This window comes from Macaca thibetana, chromosome 4, assembly GCF_024542745.1.
Source record: "Macaca thibetana thibetana isolate TM-01 chromosome 4, ASM2454274v1, whole genome shotgun sequence".
Taxonomy (NCBI): domain Eukaryota; kingdom Metazoa; phylum Chordata; class Mammalia; order Primates; family Cercopithecidae; genus Macaca; species Macaca thibetana.
This window is the reverse complement of record NC_065581.1, coordinates 26,987,113-27,006,660: the sequence shown is the minus strand read 5'-3', so window position 1 is coordinate 27,006,660 and position 19,548 is coordinate 26,987,113. Positions and strand designations below refer to the sequence as shown.

General features: G+C 45.1%; 4 non-coding genes and 1 pseudogene across 4 annotated transcripts; 2 read left to right on the top strand and 3 right to left on the bottom strand.

Moving 5' to 3' along the window:
- Positions 1-6,225: 6,225 nt before the first annotated feature.
- Positions 6,226-6,298, bottom strand: TRNAR-ACG (transfer RNA arginine (anticodon ACG)). The gene has a single exon. It is a non-coding gene; the product is annotated as a tRNA-Arg (tRNA).
- Positions 6,299-7,708: 1,410 nt separating this feature from the next.
- TRNAR-ACG (transfer RNA arginine (anticodon ACG)) lies at positions 7,709-7,781 on the top strand. Its single transcript has one exon. It is a non-coding gene; the product is annotated as a tRNA-Arg (tRNA).
- A 2,649-nt stretch (positions 7,782-10,430) lies between these two features.
- LOC126953514 (60S ribosomal protein L10-like) lies at positions 10,431-10,914 on the bottom strand (annotated as a pseudogene).
- A 70-nt stretch (positions 10,915-10,984) lies between these two features.
- On the bottom strand, positions 10,985-11,066 carry TRNAS-CGA (transfer RNA serine (anticodon CGA)). The gene has a single exon. It is a non-coding gene; the product is annotated as a tRNA-Ser (tRNA).
- A 4,432-nt stretch (positions 11,067-15,498) lies between these two features.
- On the top strand, positions 15,499-15,571 carry TRNAV-CAC (transfer RNA valine (anticodon CAC)). Its single transcript has one exon. It is a non-coding gene; the product is annotated as a tRNA-Val (tRNA).
- Positions 15,572-19,548: the final 3,977 nt, after the last annotated feature.

Here is a 19,548-nt window from a genome sequence, read left to right as displayed (position 1 = left end):
GGAGTTCCAGACTAGCCTGACTAACATGGCAAAACCCCATCTCTACTAAAAACAGAAAAAAAAAAATTAACTGGGTATGGTGGCGGGCGCCTGTAATCCCAGCTACTTGGGAGGCTGAGACAGGAGAATCGCTTGAACCCGGGAGGTGGAGGTCGGGTGAGCTAAGTTTGTGCCATTGCACTCCAGGCTGGGCAACAAGAGTGAAACTCCGTCTAAAAAAAAAAAAAATTGTGGAGATCATACAAAATTGAAAATGTTGATTTCCAGTAACTACTGGAGTTCTTATTGCATGTTCTCAAATGGTAAAGTCATAAATAAAAGACAAAATATTCAATGATTGCAAAAGAAATCATTGATAATCTTATTGTATTATTGTATAGACAAGGACATTGTCATCAGATGAAAACACTAATTTTTTTTTTTTGGAGACAGAGTCTTGCTCCCAGGCTGGAGTGCAGTGGCTGCCATCTCAGCTCACTGCAACCTCTGCCTCCCAGGTTCAAGTGATTCTCCTGCCTCAGCCTCCCGAGTAGCTTGGGATTACAGGCGCCTGCCACCACGCCTGGCTAATTTTTGTATTTTTAGTAGAGACAGGGTTTCACCATTTTGGCCAGGCTAGTCACGAACTCCTGACCTCAAGTGATCCACCCGCCTCGGCCTCCCAAAGTGCTGGGGTTACAGGCATGAGCCACCGCACCAGACCTGAAAATTCTAAAGTTTTTTTTGTTCCCAATAAATAATTGACAGTGCTGTAGTCACACCATGTAGGAAGTGATTGTTCACATGGCTTCCATCATGTAGCATATTCCATCCAGTCTTTCCTCCTGTTTTCCTTGAAGACTTCTTGCCACCCTCAAAAACTAAATTGATGAACTAGACCTCAGGCTTTTTAGTTTTCCACACCATATAACAAATGAATAACACAGATGTCATCAATAATAAATTCCTTAAACTGTATTCTACAAAGATAGAGCTACACTTGTAAAATTTACAAAGCCTATAGAAAGCCCTACCAAACTGAAATCCAGTATCTTCAGTTTACTAAGCAAGCTCTTTAACTAGCCAACCCATACAGCTCTCTTGAATGAAAAAAGAAAAGCAGGAAAAGAAATTTAGTATGAGGAGTTTACCGTTTTTACACACTAGAAATTGGTGTAAGAGAGGCCAGGCTCAGTGGCTCACTTCTGTAATCCCAGCACTTTGGGAAGCTGAGGCGAGTGGATCACATGAGGCCAGGAGTTCGAGACCAGCCTTATCAACATGGTGAAACCCCATCTCTACTAAAAAACACAAAAATTAACTGGGCATGGTGGCGGGCACCTGTAATCCCAGCTACTCAGGAGGCTGAGGCAGGAGAACTTCTTGAACCTGGGAGGCGGAGGTTGCAGTGAGCTAAGATTTCACCATGGAGTGCCTAGGCAACAGAGCAAGACTCCGTCTCTCTCTCTCTCTCTCTCTCTCTCTCTCTCTCTCTCTCTCTCTCTCACACACACACACACACACACAAAGAAAAAAAAGAAATTGGTTTAAGAGAAGAAAATATGTATTTATTGATGAAAAACAAATGCAATACGACAGCATTATAGAGTCTGGAGTCTGCTCAAAGGGACTGTGCCCCTGGTAAATTGATAGCACTTTACTGATGTTACCACATCAATAACCACAAGAAGATGTGAGAATTAATATACAATATCATATAGTGGGTAATTTTAAGTTTTCTAGTAATATAACAAAGTAGAGTTAAGCAAGTGAAATTAATTTCAATTTTTTTTTTTTTTTTTTAAGAGAAGGGGGCTCGCTGTATTGCCCGCGATGGTCTCAAACTCCTAGGTTCAGGAAATACCCCTTTCCACAGCCTCTGGAATAGCTGGGATTACAAGAGCATACCACTGCGCCCAGGTACTTCTAATATATTTTAACTCCTCATATTATCATTTAAACATGTTATCAAGAAAATATGAGATTTCTTTTTTCTTTCTGTTTTTGTGCTACGTTTTTGAAATATGCGTGAGCGGCTGTTGCGGACAGTGCTGCTCTAGAATACTCAGGGGAAAATAAAGTATTTTAACTTCAAATACAATCTCTGTAGTTTTTCAGCAGAGTGGGATGGGGGCCCAATGTGCTTAACATATCGAAGGTCAAAGGCTTCTTTTCCTTAGTATAATATTTTCAATGTTCATTCATGTTGTAGCCTGTATTAGAATTTCATTTCTTTTTATAGTCGAGTAATACTTTTTTTTTTTTTTGAGACGGAGTTTCACTCTCATCGCCCAGGCTGGAATGCAGTGGGGCCATCTCGGCTCACTGCACCCTCCGCCTCCCAGGTTCAAATGATTCTCCTGCCTCAGTCTCCCAAGTAGCTGGGATTACAGGTGGCCACCACTACACCAGGCTAATTTTTGTATTGTTAGTAGAGACTGGGTTTCACCATGTTGGCCAGGTTGGTCTGGAACTCCTGACCTCAGGCGATCCACCTGCCTCGGCCTCCCAAAGTGCTGGTATTACAGGCGTGAGCCATCACACCCGGTCGAATAATACTCTTTATTTGAGTTTTTTTTTAGTTGTCTTTCCAGAGATCTCTTTCAGCCAACTTTTTTCTCAGTGCCAGTAAAAGACAGGAGATTAAGAGAATGCAATTTCAGAAGAGAACATTTTGTTTAAGGGGGAGACGTCTTTTTCAAAAAATTTATTTATTTGATTAGAGACGAGGGTCTCATTCTGTTGTCCAAGCTGGCCTTCAGTTCCTGGCCTTAAGCGATCCTTCCGCCTCAGCCTCCTGAGTAGCTGGGTATAGTTACAGGGTCACACCACCACGCCCAGGTTGGTATTGTCTTTCTATGAAGCCACCACAGAACAGAACAAAACAATGCGACGAAACCTACAATTTATTAAAAACGAAAACAAAAATAAAAATCTTGAAAGTAGAAGGGAATTACCTCGGTTGGTTAAAGCCCAGCGATATAAGACTGTGAGTCTCACCCTTGGTAGACGCTCAATTTTTCGCCTTCTACCGTGGAAGTTCTCTGTTGGTGTTAGTTGCAAAAAGTGGACGATAAAAGAAAACGCACGAATACAGTGCTGCTTACAGTCTGCTCGGCATCACCCAGTTAAAAATTAATGGGCCTCATCAAAGAATCGACCTAGAATCACCGGAGGTAAGTCCCAGAAAACTGGGTATAATACTCCTTCTCAGGGATTCTCCAGCACGCTAAAGTTTGAGTAGCATTTTACCGAGCTCCGAATCCTTTGGACCGTCCCCCACACCCACCGCTTTTTTACCGGCTCACAGCCAAGAGAAAGTGGATCCAATGAGGTCTAGGCGCGTGGAGAGTTCGTTGAGTTCCCAGCACCCATCACATCGCACATTGTCCATCGTAGATACACTTCCGTAAGATAAATATTGAGAATACCACAAATTAAGGTGTCTTTTGCTTGTGCGTGTTCTCTTTCCTGCGACACCTTGATTTCCTTTGCAAGTTCCTCCACAATGCCCCAGGCGTCGGGGATCAAATTCAGAAACATCTGGAAAGGACAACCATCTGTTTTATCAGACACCGCCCCAAGAATGTCTCTTCCTTACACCCTCTCCCTCTTGTTGCATGTTTAACGTTTGTCTGTGATCCTTTTCAAATCTGGTTTCTTAGTGTCAGTCTGTAGCAGGGAGGCTCGCACGCTCTTCTTGGTGCGATCATGGGGCGGGACGGGGAGATCGAGGTTGAATCGCGTTCGCAGGCATGGGACAGGGCATTACCAAGATCGCCGAACTGAGGGCCTAAGGGAGACACTGATATCTATTCTTCACAGCCGTGCCTTTCTTGATGCAATATTTCTCCAGGCGATGTCCCTTCTTTTTCGTCCAGGACCTATGCTCAGGGACAAAGTTGTGCAGGAAAGGGTCTGAAGAGTGGAAATCTGCCCAAGGCGGGGGAAAATCAATGAAGAAATTGTCTGGGTAAGCATAGGCACAGAATAAGCAAACAAACAAACAAAAAGATGCTTGGTTTAAAATAGTAAAAAAAGTGGTCGGGCGCGGCGGCTCACGCCTGTAATCTCAGCACTTTGGGAGGCCGAGGCGGACGAATCACCTGAGGTCAGGAGTTCGAGACCAGTGTGGCCAAATGGCGAAACCCCATCTCTACTAAATATATCCCCCCAACCAAAAAAAAAAAAAAAAAAAAAAAGCCGGGCGTGGTGGCATGCTCCTGTAATCCCAGCTACCCAGGAGGCTGAGGCAGGAGAATCGCTGGAACTCGGGAGGCAGAGGCTTCAGTGAGTCGACATCGCGCTACTGCACTCCAGCCTGGGCAACAGGGCAACACTCCGTCTCAAACAAAACAAAACAAAACACAAAACAAAACAACAACAACAAAAACCAAAACAAAAGTAAAAAAAAAAAAAAAGAAAGAAAAATGTCGGTCGGTCGCGGTAGTTTACGCCTGTAATCCCGGCACTTTGGGAGGCTGAGGCGGGCGGATCACTTCAGTTCAGGAGTTCGAGACTCACCTGGCCAACATGGCGAAACCCCGTCTCTACTAAAAATTCTTTTTCCTTCCTTCCTTCCTTCCTTCCTTCCTTCCTTCCTTCCTTCCTTCCTTCCTTCCTTCCTTCCTTCCTTCCTTCTTTCCTTCCTTCTTCCTTGTTTTTGGTTTTGTTTTGGCGGGTTTCGCTCTTGGGGGTCGAGCTGGAGTGCAGGGGTGCGATCTCGGCTCTCTGCAACCTCCGCCTCCCAGGTTCAAGCGATTCTCCCGCCTCAGCCTCCCGAGTAGCTGGAATTACCGGCGCCCACTACCAAGCTCGGCTAATTTTTGTATTTTTAATAGAGACGGGGTTTCACCATGTTGGCCAGGTCGGTCTCAAACTCCTGACCTCAAGTGATCCGCCCGCCTCGGCCTCCCAGAGTGCTGGGATTATAGGCGTGAGCCACCGCGCCCCTCCTAAAAACACAAAAATTAGCCAGGGCTGGCGGCGGGCACCTGTAGTCCCAGCTATTCCGGAGGCTGAGACATAAGAATGACCTAAACCTGGAGGCGGACGTTGCAATGAGCCGAGATGGCGCCACTGCACTCCAGCCTGGGCGACAAAGGGAGATCCAGACTCAAAAGAAAAGAAGAAAAGTTGGTCGGTCAATACTTTTTTTTAATTTGGATTTTAAAAATTAAGATATAATTAACATAACATAAAATCCAACTTTTGAAAGTGTACAATTCACTATTTAGTGTATTCACAGACGTGTGCAACTATCACCATTATCTAATTTCAAACCATTCTCATCACCCCAAACAAACTTTATACTCATTCCCCTTTCTCCAGCCCCTGGCAAATATTCACACTTTCTCTCTTTACATATTTGTCTATTCTGGAGATTTCCTATAAATGGAATCATACAATATGTAGCTTTTCGTGTTTGGCTTCTTTTCCTTAGCATAATATGTTCAAGGTTCATTCACTTTGTAGCACGTATTGTAACTTTATTTTATTTTATTTTATTTATTTTGAGACAGTGTCTTGCTCTACAGCCCAGGCTGGCGTGCAGTGGCCCCATCTCGGCTAACTACAACCTCCGCCTGCCGGATTCGAGCGATTCTCCTGCCTCAACCTTACGAGTAGCTGGGATTGCAGATGGCTACTTTTAGTATTTTTAGTAGAGCCATGTTTAGTACAGCCGTGTTGGCCAGTCTGATCTCGAACTCCTGACCTCAGGTGATCCGCCTGCCTCGGCCTCTCAAAGTGCTAGGATTACAGACGTGAGCCACCACGCCTGACCTAGAACTTTATTTCTTTTTGTCGTCGAATGTTTGAATTTTTTGAGTTGTCTTTCCAGGGATCTCTTTGAGCTAACCCATTTCTCAGTATCAGTTGGGGGAAAAAAAGGGAGAGATTTTAAAAAATGCAATTTCCAGGCCGGACGCGGTGGGTCAAGCCTGTAGACCCAGCGCTTTGAGAGGCCAAGGCGGGCGAATTGCCTGAGCGCGGGAGTTTGCGACCAGCCTGGGCAACACGGTGAAACCCCCGTCTCTACTAAAATACAAAAAATTGAGCAGGCTGAGCCTGGTGGCGTCCGCCTGTAGTACCAGCTATTTGGGAGGCTGAGGCAGGATAATTGCTTGAACCCGAGAGGCAGAGGTTGCAGAGTGCCGAGATGCAGCCACTGCGCTCCAGCCTGGGCGACAGAGCGATACTCCGTCTCAAAAAAAAAAAAAAAAAAAACAGGCCAAAATTAGCGCTCGAGCCAGCCAGGAGTCGAACCTAGAATCTTCTGATCCGTAGTCAGACGCGTTATCCATTGCGCCACTGGCCCGCGGCTGCGTCTGCGATTACTGGCCCATCAGTCTGCATCTGTCGATTATTGTTGATGTGTGGGCTGCTCTTGCTCCGTCCCCTTCCCCTCCCCCACCGCCTTCCCCTTCCCCTTCCCCTTCCCCTTCCTCGTCCTCGTCCTCGTCCTCTTCCTCTTCCTCTTCCTCTTCCTCTTCTCTTCTCCTCCTCTTCTCTCTTCTTCTTCTTCTTCTTCTTCTTCTTCTTCTTCTTCTTCTTCTTTTTTTTTTTTTTAAATAAGACGGAGACTCGTTCTCTCGCCCAGGCTGGGGTGCAGTGCCGCGATCTTGGCTCACTGCAACCCCCGCCTCCCTGTTTCAAGCGATTCTCCTGCCTCAGTCTGTTGAGTAGTTGGGATTACAGGCGCGCGCGACCACTCCCGGTTAATTTTTGTATTTTTAGTAGAGATGGGGTTTCACCATATTGGCCAGGCTGGTCTCCAGCTCCAGACCTCGGGTGATCCGCCCGCCTCGGCCTCCCAAAGTGAGGGAATCACAAGCGTGTCTATTGTACTTGTGAAAGCTTCATTAATTTATGCAGTCGGTTCATCTGCTCATTCATTAAATAATTTCATTTTTTAAAAACATACTTGTGTTGGATACCGATGCTTCGTGTGGAACAGTAGTCAGAGATGCAAATACTTTTAAATTTTGAGATAATGAAAAAGAAAATGGAATACTTTACTGAGTTATACATCGTATGTTTTCCATTTCATTCTCCAAAGAATCATAACAAAAGAAACACAACCAAAGAATCGTTACAGAGGAAATAATTTCATACTTTATGCAACAGAAAAGACATTAAGAAACATTTCCCAGGCCGAGTGCCGTGGCTTACACCTGTCATCCCAACACTTTGGGAGGCAGAGGCAGGTTGATCACTTGAGGTCAGGAGTTCGACACCAGCCTGGCCAACATGGTGAAACCCTGTCTCTACTAAAAACACAAAAAATTAACCTGGCGTGGTGGCGCGCGCCTGTGATCCCAGCTCCTCGAGAGGCTGAGGCAGGAGAATCGCTTGAACCGGGGAGGCGGAGATTGCAGTGAGCCGAGATCGTGCCACTGCACTCCAGCCTAAGTGACAGAAGGAGACTCCGTCTCTAAAGAAAAAAAAAAAAAAAAACCGAAAAGAAAAGAAAAGAAAGAAGCAGGCACATCAATTAAAAAAATGTGAACGACAGTAACTCTATTACGTACATGATGTTCCAAAGCAGAAAATTTCTTTATAAATATAACTATCTGAAGGGAGTGAAACTTGTTTAAATTGACCACAAAGAAAATCGCACTTTGCCAGAATCCGCAGTCTTGTTCAATGTGTGCCTGGTTGTATTGCAAATCAACTATTTTCTTAGGGATCCTAATGAAGAACAGATAATCGACAGGCTTCTGTCGACGGGCCAGTGGCGCAATGGATAACGCGTCTGACTACGGATCAGAAGATTCTAGGTTCGACTCCTGGCTGGCTCGGAAACTGCTTCTTTTCCCCCTGCCAGACGAAGTTTAGGTCTGTCTCCCAGGCTGTGTAGTGCAATGGCGCAATTTCGGCTCACTGCAACTTCCGCCTCCAGGGTTCAAGCAATTCTCTTGCCTCAGCCTCCCGAGTAGCTGGGATTACCGGCGCCTTCCACCACGCTCGGATAATTTTTGTATTTTAAGTAGAGACGGGGTTTCACCATTTTGGCCAGGCTGGTCTCGAATTCCTGGCCTCAGGTGATCTGCCTGCCTCGGCTTCCCAAGTGCTGGGATTACAGGCGTGAGCCACCGCGCCCGGCCTTTGTTGTTGTTTTTTTTTTGAAATGGAGTTTCGCTCTTGATGACCAGGCTGGAGTGCAATGGGGTGATCTCGGCTCACCACAACCTCCGTCTCCCGGGTCTCCGTTTTCTAATTAAAGACAGAAACAGGGCCGGGCGTGGTGGCTCACGCCTGTAATCCCAGCACTTGGGGAGGTCGAGGCAAGTGTATCACGAGGTTAGGAGATCGAGACCATCCTGGCTAACACGGTAAAACCCCGTCTCTACTAAAAAATACAAAAAATTAGCCCAGCGTGGTGGCGGGCGCCTGTAGTCCCAGATAATTGGGAGACTGAGGCAGGAGAATGGCGTGAACCCGGGAGACTGAGTTTGCAGTGAGCCGAGATCACGCCACTGCACTCCAGCCTGGGCGACAGAGCAAGACTCCGTCTCAAAAAAAGACAGAAACAGGTTCTTAAAGTCCTTTGGAAGAAAATTGATTTGATTTGGCTCTTCACCTTGCACCGTACTGCTGCACAGCACAATCCTAAACTTTAAGTTTGGTTTAACGTTAAGCATCAAACTGAAATTTGAGAGACCTTAAGTCTCTTCGGAAATTGCTTTTTTTTTTTTTTTTCTTGAGACACACTCTGGCACTGTCTCCCAGGCTGGAGTGCAGTGGCGCCATCTCAGCTCACTGCAACCTCCACCTCCCGGGTTCAAGTGATTCTTCCACCTCAGCCTCCCGAGTAGCTGGGATTACAGGCGCGGGCCACCATTCCCGGCTAATTTTTGTATTTTTAGCAGAAACGGGGTTTCACCATGTTGGCCAGGCAGGTTTCGAACTTCTGGCCTCAGGTGATCCACCTGCCTCGGCCTCCCAAAGTGCTGGGATAATAAGCGTGAGCCAGCGCCCCATTGTGTCTATTGCACTTGTGAAAGTTTCATTAATTTATGCAGTCGGTTCATCTGTTCATTCATTAAATAATTTCATTTTTTAAAAACATACTTGTGTTGGATACTGATGTTTCGTGTGGAACAGTAGTCAGAGACCCAAATACTTTTAAATTTTGAGATAATGAAAAAGAAAATGGAATAAAATACATTCTTGGGGTATACATCATATGTTTTCCATCTCATTCTCCAAAGAATCATAACAAAAGAACCATAACCACAAAACCATTACGGAGGAAATAATTTCAGACTCTATGCAACAGAAAAAATTTTAAGAAACATCTCCCAGGCTGGGCGAGGTGGCTCACGCCTGTAATCCCAGCACTCTGGAAGGCCGAGGCGGGCGGATCACCTGAGGTCAGGAGTTCGACACCAGCCTGGCCAACATGGTGAAGCCACGTCTCTACTAAAATCACACACACAAAAAAATTAGCCGGGCGTAGTGGCACATGCCTGTAATCCAGCTCGGGAGGCTGACCCAGGAGAATCGCTTGAACCCGGGAGGCGGAGTTTGCAGTGAACCTAGATAGCGCCATTGCTCTCCAGCCTGGGCAACAAGAGTGATACTCCGTCTCAAAAAAAAAAAAAAAAAAAAAAAAAAAAAAAAAAAAAAGAAAAAAAAAAAAAGAAAAAAAAAGAAAGAAAAGAAACATCCCCCTTCCCCAAATTAGGTAAAATTGATATATCAATTCAATAAAGGTAAACATTTTGACTGGGCACAGTGGCTCACGCCTGTAATCCCAGCATTTTGGGAGGCCTAGGCGGGAGGATCGCTTAAGCCCAGGATTTCGAGAACAGCCTGGGCAACACAGCGAGACACGGTGCTGCCCCCCCCGCCCTGCCCGTCTCAAAAGAAAAAAAAAAAAGAGGTAAACATTTTAAGAACAAAATTCATTAACAACCTAGAAACTTGGAGTTAATATAATTACGAAGTTAAATTATAAGTCATCATTAAATGGCTAAATATTATTTAAGGACTCAATGTAGGCGAAATAGGCACGTGAAAATGCAAAAGTATTTATAAACGGGGGTGGGTGGTCCTCTCCTCTGAAAGTGAGAAGCTCAGCAGTTTTGGGCCCCACTGCAGCCACAGTGCACGGCGCCTTTATGCCGACTCCCTCCTTGTAGCCTTGGCCAAGTTGTGTATCCTCCTTTTGTCTCAATTTCCTCATTTCTACTCACTGCTTTTTTTGTTTGTTTTGTTTTGTTTTTTTGGACAGGAAGTAGGATTTATGGTGAGTATGAAGAGGAGGCAACACAGTGAAGCCCTCATGACTGCAAGGCGCACCCTTGTCCAGAGGGCCAAGATCCGGATGTAATTGACCCCACAACCATCTGGGATGAGCCGCTTCTCAGCCACCATGTCTTCAAATTCATTCGCATTGAACTTGGTGAAACCCCCCCTTCTTTGAAATGTGGACCTTCTGGCGGCCAGGGAACTTGAACTTGGCCCTGCTTAGGGCCTCAATCACATGCTCCTTGTTCTGCAGCTTGGTGCGGATGGACATGATAACTTGGCCAATGCGAATCCTGGCCACAGTGCCCTGCGGCCTTTCCAAAGGCACCTCCCATATCTGTTTGGAGCCTGTCAGTCCCAGCACAGGACAACATCTTGTTGATGCAGATGACGTGGAAGGGGTGCAGCCGCCCTCGGATATGAAAGTCATTTTTGCCACAACTTTTTGCTATGTACTTACTGACACAAATTTGGGCAGCCACTAGGGCTTCAGAGGAGAGCTGCTCATATTCATCTGACACCATGTGGCCACAGAGCGGAAACTCATCCCACTTTTGCTTGCTTCCGCCCCAGATCAAAGATGCGAATCTTGGCCTCAGGGGCACCTCAGCAAAAGCAAGACTTTGGGGAAGGCTTGTTTTTACAATACCGGTAACAACCGGCGAGACGGCGGCCCATGGCGACACCAGAAAGACTGAGAGTCACAGCGATTTGTGATTCAGGAAGAAAAAAAAAAAAACAACAGAAGCGCTGTGAGCAGGATTTGAACCTGCGTGGGGAAACCCCATTGGATTTCGAGTCCAACACCTTAACCACTCGGCCATCACAGCCCTCTAAGGGCCTACTTATGCGTCAAAAACACAAATGCATAGGGCCCTGAGCGCTGTAATTTTTCACTGCTAGCCTGTCTTGTTTATTTGTATGTGGGGCTGTGGGGCTGTGGGGCTGCAACTGTTTACTTTCAAGTGATGTCTGCATATTGTACAGAACATCTATATGCCATTCTTGAGTTTTTTCTTCTTCAGTCAACTGGTCATTTAGAACTCTTATGAGGCCATAGATGTAGATGCGCGCGCGCGCGCACACACACACACACACACACACACACAAAGAAAAGGCAATGTAGCAAGGGTAGATGCCATGACCATCTGTGCCACTTCCTCATGCAACCTGTTTGTGCCTTTAGGACCTGCTCAAGCTTTATCTAATACATCCCATTTCCATTTGATAATGAAATGCTGCTGTGCATGTCTAAATTTATGTCTTGGTAACACACACTATCCAGTTCAAGATCTGCATCTGATCTGAGGCCATATGGTAATGTGGTGGCATGTGGCCAAACATTCAAACTGTACTAAGAACTTGGTAGCAAACTAAAAGCTATTTGTCGAAAGAAGAGTAGTTACCCACAGAGGATGGCATAACTTTGCTCTGAAATTCTGAAGTTCTGTGCTGTGATTCACCTGTAGAAATTTGCCAAAGCCTCCAGATAACATCCCTCTTCTTCGACACTAAGCAAGATCAACTCTTCTGGTTCTTATGGTCCCAGTGGCAGAGTCGCATGAGCTGCAACGTGGTCCTGTAGCAGAACGTTCTAGGGCCCCCACTCAAAACTGGGATAACTCAAAACTGGGATATTTTCAGGTTACTTGATAAATCGTTTGGTGTAGTGTGTCCAAATGTTGCCTCCCAAATCCAAAGAGTTCTACTCAGTATTGTACCACTTTCTTTTTTTTTTATTTTTTAATTTTAATTTTAATTTTAGTTTTTTTTTTTGAGACGGAGTCTCGCTCTGTCGCCCAGGCTCACTACAAGCTTCGCCTCCCGGGTTCATGCCATTCTCCTGCCTCAGCCTCCCGAGTAGCTGGGACTACAGGCGCTCGCCACCATGCCCAGCTAATTTTTTTGTATTTTTTTTTTAGTAGAGACAGGGTTTCACTGTGTTAGCCAGGATGGTCTCTATCTCCTGACCTCGTGATCCGCCCGCCTTGGCCTCCCAAAGTGTTGGGATTGCAGGCGTGAGCCACCGCGCCCGCACCGCGCCCGGCCACCACTTTTTCTTTTTTTTTTTTTTTTTTTTTTTTTCTGAGACGGAGTCTCGCTCTGTCTCCCGGGCTGGAGTGCAGTGGCGCAATCTCGGCTCACTGCAAGCTCCGCCTCCCGGGTTCACGCCATTCTCCTGCCTCAGCCTCCGGAGTAGCTGGGACTACAGGCGCCCGCCACCGCGCCCGGCTGATTTTTGTATTTTTAGTAGAGACGGGGTTTCACCGTGTTGACCAGGATGGTCTCGATCTCCTGACCTCATGATCCTCCCACCTCGGCCTCCCAAAGTGCTGGGATTACAGGCGTGAGCCACAGCGCCCGGCCCACTTTCTTAATAAGGAAAGGTATCAGATGCACCAACTCATAATGCTTCAGACAACTGGACCCCTAGAAATTTCACTGAGGAAGTAAGGCTCTGATTTTTTGTGAGGTTTATTTCCCACCGTCTGGCATACAAATGTCTTACCAATGTTATAGAGTAGTTGCTACCTTCTTGTCACTAAAAATAAAATTAATGTAAGAGACCAGTATGGTGTTCTATAGAACGGTAAGGTGATAAAGGTCCCTGTGGACTAGTTGGTGACATGGGGTTAGACACTCCATATACCCCCAAGATAGTGAGACAGTCAGGTGGGAGGGGGTTCCTGGATTCCAACCAGCCTGCCCACTGAGGTGGAGCCTCAGAAAGTTCATGACGTTTACAGCTGGGAGGAGCCTGACCCCTCCTCTTCCTATGTGGAACCTGGGATTCCAGCTGCTGGGCAGGAAGTGGAAACGCTCTAGTGGAGGGACTCTGGCCTTGCGAGAGTCCCTGTTTCCCCACTTTTCCCTTTTCACCCAATAAAACCCTGTCTTACTCACTAATTTTCATGGCCGTGGAAGAAAGAACCCCACCTTTAGCTGAACTAAGGAAAAGTCCTGCAACAGTAGGGCAGATAAGGTGTACTGCTGGCCTTGCCAGCTAAAAGACCACTGCTTCTGATGGTCTTAATGTTTAAGTATAAAGAAAAAAGATCTAACCATATCAATAACAGCATAGCAGGTACCAGGAGATGTGTTAATATTTCTACTAATGAAACTAAGGGAGGAGACCACTACTACTCCTGCTGCCCTCCTCCCCCCACCTTGCCTAGTTCAAAGACAGGAGAAAAGAGAGAAAGAAACAAAAGTAAGATAAATAGCCAGACAACCTTGGCACTACCACCCGGCCCTAGGAGTTAAACGAAGTAATAATAATAATATCAACCCCTGGCCTAAACTACTTGTGTATCTGTAAATTCCAGACACTGTATGAAAAAAGCATTGTAAAACTTTTTGTTCTGTTAGCTGATGCATGTAGCCCCCAGTCATGTTTCCCATGCTTGCTTGATTTATCATGACCCTTTCACGTGGACCCCCTAAAGTTGTAAGCCTTTAAAAAGGCCGAGTATTTCTTTCTCGGGGAGCTCGGCTCTTAAGACGCGAGTCTGCCGACGCTCCCGGCTGAATAAAAAACCTCTTCCTTCTTTAATCCAGTGTCTGAGGAGTTTTGTCTGCGGCTCATCCTGCTACAAAACCACATCTGGAATAGCAGATGCAATTGGAATATTTACCTGGCCAAATTTTCAATAACTCACTGTCATTCTCCATAATCCTTTTGTCTTCTGCAGTTGAATAATGAGTGGAATAGAGATATGGTAAAAGTCACCACTCCTGCATATTTCAAGTCCTTGATGGTGCCATCCTTTCTGCAGTCCCTCCAGGAGTACAATATTGCTTTTGGTTTATAATTGTCATAGGTAGAGGAATTTCCAGTGGCTTCCACTTGGCCATTTATATCATAATAGCCTGCAATCTATCACTCATGGAAACAATATAAATATTCTGTCTGGAATTGGGAAAATAACTACAGAGTAGGTTCAGGGATCTGCTGTTCCTACGGTGAAATGGGCCAGAGGCAAAATTTCATTGATTGTCTGACCTCTCTGAGTCCCTAATTTGCCAGGTGGACAATAGTGATGCTTAGTATCTCCAGGAATTAATGTCTGTTCAGGATCTTTGTTTAGTAATTCCTGATATGTCTGCCTATTTCCCCTTTCCCAATGCACAGTCACTCTGGTAAATGGACGCAGGCCCCTTTAGAGAAGGGAGGAAGAATAACAGTATAAATTTGTACTAAGCTACAAGTATACTTTCTCAAGGGAAGCTGGCCTTCTCCTCAGTCAAAGCTGGCTCATATCTGGGAATTGGTTGGGAGGCCATGATTCTCTGTTTTGCTGATTCAGGTCAGACTTCTATCTACTAGACTTTTCTGCTTATATAGATCAAGTAAGATATTAAGAAGTTGCACATTTATTTTAATTCTAGGGACATTGTATAGTATCCTCATCAATGTCAAAGATCTCTGAGTCAGACTATTCTGATTACTGCTTTTATTCGTTATAGTAAACACATCTGTATTTGTAAACTTGAGCTGCCATAAGATACCACAGACTGGGTGGATTGAACAAAAATTATTTTCTCACAGTTCTGAGGCTAGAAGCCCAAGATGACTTAAAATATTTTGCCTTAATATAATGTGTCCAATACAATTTTGCTAGAAAGAGCATGAGATTCAAAAGTTAGATGAACTATAATCTTGTTTTGATTCTTGTCTGCAGTGGGTATATCTTTGGGCAATAAGACAATAGAAAAAATATATCATCATGATCTTATAAGGAAGACATTACTAGATTCTGATTTCCTTGGGGGCAAAGACTGTATCTCTTTGCATTTGCATTCTGTGGCAGAGTTGGTGGTGTTCTCTACATGTTTCATCTACTTCCCAATATTTCCCAGAAGCCATGACTACTTCTAGTTAATTGACTGCAAACAAAATGCTGACAGCAGCTGTGGCAGAAAGTGCTGATGGCCTCCAATCATCTCCTGGTCTCAGGTCGTTCATGGTTTTCCCAAAAGTCACCAAGATATGACTATCTGGGTGGGTTGTGCAGATAAAGTAACGTGCATAGACAGCATAGGGAGGTCTTGAAATAAAATTCTCTAGCATTCTGTTCTAGCTTTCCATGTTTGAAATTTGTGCAGGAATTGGAGTCCTGGGGAAGCTTGGTTATGAATTGCTTTTGTTTTCGAAAACAGTAAAAGGAGAGAACTGCACCACAACGATCATTTTCTAGACACACATACAAGGAACAGGCCAGGCCCTGCAGGACTTTGCAGGGTAGAACCCTCGCAGAGGTTGTTTCCGTAGTGTAGTGGTTATCACGTTCGCTTCACACGCGAAAGGTCCCCGGTTCGAAACCAGGCGGAAACATTCTTTGCTCGTTTGGTATCAAAGATTTTCTACTCCAAAAAATATGTATGTACACTTTGAAAACAGGAGGTGTCCGTGAGAAGCCCTTGTGGCCGAATGGTTTCGCCTCTGTAAAACAACTTTCCCTCTCTCTCACTTCTGCGGGCCTTCCCCTTGGTCTAAAAGGGGTCATTGGAAGAGTGTCACAGAAAGGAGCGGGGTTGTTACTTACTTTTGGAACCTGGATTTCTAACAACAGCTCCGCCTTTAAGCGAAGTGGCGACTACCCGGGCAGTGACATTCGCCCTAGCCCGCCATCCGGCAATTTATCTCTTGCTAGATAAATATTTTCTTTTTCCTTTTTTTTTTTTTTTTTTGAGACGGAGTCTCGCTCTGTCTCCCAGGCTGGAGTGCAGTGGCCGGATCTCAGCTCACTGCAAGCTCCGCCTCCCGGGTTTACGCCATTCTCCTGCCTCAGCCTCCCGAGTAGCTGGCACTACAGGCGCCCGCCACCTCGCCCGGCTAGGGGTTTTTTTTGTATTTTTTAGTAGAGACGGGATTTCACCGTGTTAGCCAGGATAGTCTCAATCTCCTGACCTTGTGATCCGCCCGTCTCGGCCTCCCAAAGTGCTGGGATTACAGGCTTGAGCCACCGCTCCCGGCCCTAGATATTTTCAACCAATATCTGCTTACCGCCTGCATGGTGAGAGGGGAAGGTTGCAGTGGGCGGGAGAGTGCTGGAGGATAATGCAAAGCACCTGTCCTTAAGAACTGACAAGGACCTCGGGCAGGTAACAAGAAGTCTGTTTAGCCGGAATCCCCCTTATCCCTGATGCTTCCTCTTAGCCCAGAACGCAGGTGGCAGCGGGCTGCGATCTGAGGCTCTTCGCTTAACGACACTTACTAAATCATGGTAAGAGAGACTTTATTCAGGACCATCATGGTAGGTAATAGGGTCCACAAAGGAGTCTTGCAGTAGAGAAGAGATTGGGCTCAACTCTGAATACTACATGGACAAGTGGGAATTTATAGCCAAGGATCAGGGTGGTGGGTGGTCAGTGGATGGAAAATTACTAAGAGGAAGCATCAGGGATAAGGGGATTCTGGCTAAACAGACCTAGCAGGATTCTTGCTGAAGACAGGCCAGGGCCATCAGACCTTACCTGGGGGATGGTGGAGGATGAGGAACCTGATCAGATATCGAGTGGGAGCAGATATCAAGGGTAGGGGATTCTTCCTAAACTGATTTATCAGGATTCTTGCTAAAACTGGTTTTACGAGGAATAGCACAGATGGGCCCAGAAGACAGTTCAGGAGCCTGACTAAAGTTTGACCAAACAAATAATCTTTGTCAACCTCCACAACTGTGTGAACCTATCCCTTAAAATAAATATCTTTCTGTACATACACACCTCCTATTGGTTCTGTTTCTCTGGAGAATCCTGATTAATACAACTGTTATTATTTTTTAAAAGTAGCTCTTCAAGAGATAGTAAATATCACCCAATGCAATTTCAACAGCAGCATTCCAATCTAAGTGGTTTAAAAGGAGTTTCAGCCAGGCACCTTGGCTCACGCCTGTAATCCCAGCACCTTGGGAGGCCCAGATGGGTGGATCACCTGAGGCCAGGAGTTCGAGACCAGCCTGACCAACATGGTGAAACCCTGTCTCTACTAAAAATACAAAAAATCAGCCGAGCGTCGTAGCGCGTGCCTGTAATCCTACCTACACAGGAACGCTGAGGCAGGCGAATCGCTTGAACCTGAGGGACAGAGGTTGCAATGAGCCGAGATCGAGCCACTACACTCTTTAGGTGACAGAGCAAGATGCTGTCTCAAAAAGAAAAAAAAAAAGAAGAGTTTTGAACCTGCAGTTTTTTGAGAAGAGGGTCCTATGAAGAAGACTATGACAAGTATCAGAGGAATAGAAAGAAAGTCAGGACAACTGATGTCACAGAAGCCAAAGGAGTGGTTTTGGAATAAACAATAGTAGAGGTCATTCAAGCAAATGGTCAGAAATGCAAACACTACATAGGAATTTGTGGCGAAAAGCTCTGGATCTATAGTTATGAATAAAACAGAGTTCCTGTTTTTGGAAGCTTTCTTGCAACCACCAAGTAAATAACTAAATAAGATAATTCAGATGATGGGGGTTCAGAACGTGCTACCCCGAGATATGACATCTTGACATTTGACAAAACCACAGAAGCAAGTAGTTCACTCTCACCTTTCCCTAGCCCTTCTCCCCTAAAGCAGGTCATGAAATCTTCATTCCAAAGGTGTCCTTCCTATAACTGAAGGAAAGGAACATGTTTTTCTCTGAAGACACAGGGACACACAGAAGAACCTGAACAAGTAAGCCTTGCTAAGTTCCCCCAGTTTATTATCATTACATCATACCCTCTTTGTACAATTACACTTCTGCATAACTATCTTCTTTTTGTCAACCTATCATAAAACTACAAATGTTTCCCTGTTTCTTTGGGTCTTCATTTCTAGTCTCTCATATCACACAAAACTTATGTTAAATACACTTGTATGCTCTCCTCTTGTTTAATCTGTATTTTGTTATAGAGGCCTCCGCCATGAACTGGATCAGCCAGGTGTGGTGGCTCATGCCTGTAATCCTAGCACTTTGGGAGGCTGAGGCAGGCGGATTGCCTGAGTTCAGGAGTTCGAGAACAGCCTGGACAACACGGTGAAACTCTGTCTCTACAAAAATACAAAAAATTAGCTGGGCATGGTGGGAGTGGACAAGGAGTGTGACCTTTGAAGCACAGCACCCCAGGGAGATGTTTAAGCCTCCAGATGACTGCAGGCAGGCCTGGCTAATGTCAGGCTTCCAACAAGAGCTGGTGGAGCAGAGTGTTCTCTAACTCCCCCAGGGAAAGAGAGACTCCCTTTCCCGGTCTGCTAAATAATGGGTGCCTTCCCATTAGCTGGACAGTAGCCTGGGTACTTGGGAGGCTAAGGCAGGAGAATTGCTTGAACCTGGGAGGCGGAGGTTGCAGTGAGCCAATATTGTGCCACTACACTCCAACCTGGGCGATAGAGCAAGACTCCGTCTCCAAAAAAAAAAGAAAAAAAAAAAAAAAAAGAAAAAAAAAAGACTAGACTGGATTATGTCAGGTTCTCAGTAAACATCAGTGTAGTCAATGGATACTATTAAAGGTAACTTTCTGAAATGTATCCAAACACTTATGTGACATCCTGTCACTCTGCATGTGCCTAGCAGGTTCATCTAGAAGTCTAAGTAAAGCTTAGGAACGCAGCTGTAGGCAGTTGGCCATTTTACTTCTTGATGTTTTTGTGTCATCATGTTGACATTATTTGTGACTTTGCATAACTTAAATATAAGAACAATAATGGCTATTTTAATATCTCTTGGATCAATGAAGTGTGATTTAAAGTTTACCTAAAACAACATGCAAAGCATCTGGCATGAAGTGGACCCTCAAACCATTAGTTTTTTAAGTGAGAGTGGCGAGGCAGTTGCTATATATCTTAAAGAAAATAGTTTCAATACATGACAAAAGGCATTTTGGCACAGAAATCTGGAAATATATTTAAAAATACACCCCACTGAATTTCATTCCTAGTTAAGTTGTAGAAAATTGCAAGAGTCTGTTTCTCTCAATTTAATAACTAAAGCAAGAGCATAAGTTACAAAATAGTAGATTTTCTGAACCCACCAGGGAATTGGTACAAGGAAATCTAATCAAATTCCACCTAGAAAGAGGTCTTCATATGAGAAAAGAGGTTTCTAGCTGCCCTTGTTCCTGGCAGATGGGCAGACAAGCAGAGGAAGAGAAACCCTTGAATACTAAATGAGGAAAAAGCCATCAAAACTCAAAAAGATGTTTAAGATTTGCCTGTGGGCCTACTTGACCCAAGAACAGAATTCCAAGTAGCCAAAAAACCATTGCCAGTTGTCTCTGCTAGAGGAGAGTATCCCAAAAGAAGGTGAAGGGGCAGGCTGGAAAGTAGAGAGGAATATC